Consider the following 2,591-nt stretch of genomic DNA (forward strand, 5'->3'; position numbering starts at 1 on the left):
GAGCAAGAGGACATGTCCCGTGTTCCATATGCAAGTGCAATTGGTAGCCTTATGTATTCAATGGTATTTACTAGACCAGACATTGCACATGCAATGGGAGTATTGAGCAAGTTTATGTCAAAACCAGGAAAGAAGCATTGGATAGCAGTGAAGTGGGTTTTCAGGTATTTGCGTGGCACTAGTGATTATGGTTTGTGCTACCAAGGAAGACCAGGATTGAAGAGAGTTTTGGATATCTGTGGCTTTGTTGATGCAGACTAGGTTGGAGATCTAGATCAGAGAAGATCTACAAGTGGGTATGTGTTTAACCTATTTGGAGGTGTAGTCAACTGGATGAGTAAGAAACAATCTGTAGTGGCATTATCAACTAGAGAGGTATAATACATGGCAGCCACTCATGCAAGCAAGGAAGTAGTTTGGTTGCAGAGATTGTGTTCAAGTATGGGGTTAGTACAGGGAGCTATAAGGATATTCTATGACATCCAAAGTGTAATTTTCTTGGCAAAGAACCTTGCTTACCATTCAAAGACAAAGCACATTGATGTTCAGTATCACTTTGTAAGGGATATAATAGAAGACAAAAAGGTGTTGCTGGTAAAGGTGGACACTTTGAAGAATACTACAGATGCATTGACAAAATTTGTGAGCACTGAGAAGTTCTCTTGGTGTAGAGAAACAATGGGCGTTTTAGGGCTGGAAAAATGACTAATCTCTCTTGTGGCCCCGTGTGGAAAGAAAACAACAAGTGGGAGAGTGTTGGGTTGTGTTATATTCTTTCTACGACTAGCCTCCCTAGTCAACTGGGGGGTTAGAGGGGGGGTGAAGCCCCCCCTTCGTTGTGCCGACTGCATAGTGACGGGGTCATAGGGGGTTTGAGGGGGGCGGTTAGCCCCCCTCTACGGGTTCAAGGGTAGCGCCCCAGGGAAATTTTTTTTGGACCTTATATTAGGTTGGGCAGACCTACCTATGGTTTTGTGCATGGTTTTCACACATGGTTATGGACACGATGGTTTTCGGTCCATGGTTTTGGACGCGATGGTTTTGTGGTCCATGGTATTGGATGCTTCAGCATGTATAAATATGTATTGTAACATTGAAAGGAATATAATGAAAAATCAAGCTAGTAGTCCCGGTTTTGGGATCCAGGGGAAAATCTTTGTGTATATGTGTTTTATGTGTTATGCTCTTCCATTGTTTATTTTCTATTCTTAGAAGTCGTATGTAGGTAATTTTTGTACGAGGTTAAAACCTAAAACAAGTGAAGATGCATCACAAGATAGAAAGCAGATCAGTCGACAATCCAAAGTGATGGTTAAACCAACAACACATCTGCAACAATATTCATATAATTGCATACGAAGAAGTTCATACACAAATAAGTAAGTTAAACAACATACATCACTAAAGAAACCAGAATAATCCAACTACAGTAACAACATATGCATGAAAATGTGTTGGATCTTATTATATAAAGAATTGTAAGTTCCAATCATACAATACATCCATGTAAAGCTGCTAGCCCCAACAGTGGAATGTTACAGCCACATCCGCCTACTCCTCCAAAGAGATGAACTAGCTCCATGTAGTGGAGAAGCTAAGGTGCATTACAATACTATCCAAGCTCTTTCCAAGATAGTATTATCAGAAGCTTGGTTGACCAAAAGCCTATACAATGAGTTATGAGGGAATATTTATAGCAAAGGGTGGGGTGACCCTTGACATTCCCCTTTGTGACCATTCAACTACCCTCATGACTCTTCACCTACTCTATGACTGTTAAATCCACTATTGACACTTGACTTACACTTGACATGACTCAACATTACAATGCACATGTACCCATGTGAACAATGGCTTGAACAAGACAAACTAGACATCATTCTAACTTAGACAACTGTAGAAGTCCAATTGCTCGACATCCTCATGCTGATCAACAGTGACATATCGATGCCAAGATCTGTAGTCCTTGATAGTGTCCATGTGTTCCGCTGTGACATCTATCTGAAACCTGAACCTTGCCTCCATAGCATCAAGGTACACTGCTGGGGCTCCTTCGTCCAACTCATCTGAAAGCATGCGAATCATTGTCTTCAATGTGGTCGGACCAACAACATATTTGCGCATGATGTCTACACTGATAGGAAAGTCTGGGTTGGTGGCGATGTGCATCAACTCGTCAAAGTATGAGTCAAGCTCCTGTCGGGCCTACTTCTTTGTCTTCGCCTGGGTGAGAGTCCCAAGTGATGGGACTGCATGTGTACGCACCACAAAATCCATGCTCTTGAATACTCATGCATGGGAAGCCTATATGCTAGTGATGAGTTGCGGGAGGTCTTCATAGTTCTGGATCTAACTTCGGATAGGTGCTTACATCTCGACCGCATTGGCCCTCATCATCTTTGGAAAGTGAAGCGGGGCTCCCTTGTACTTCATCGTCCATGTTTGCATATTATCAACATCAGCATGTATGTTCATCAAGATGCGTGCTCTTCTTGCACATCGTTGCTACCATCCATTGAGATGTATGACCGCCTAGTGCATGGAACCAAACTTGGAGTACAATTCTTGCATAACAGTCTCAAGGGAAAATA

Source organism: Pinus tabuliformis, chromosome 2_1 (genome assembly GCF_031772625.1).
Source record: "Pinus tabuliformis cultivar Carrire ecotype Pingquan chromosome 2_1, CPIR1, whole genome shotgun sequence".
In the NCBI taxonomy this organism is placed as follows: Eukaryota; Viridiplantae; Streptophyta; class Pinopsida; order Pinales; family Pinaceae; genus Pinus; species Pinus tabuliformis.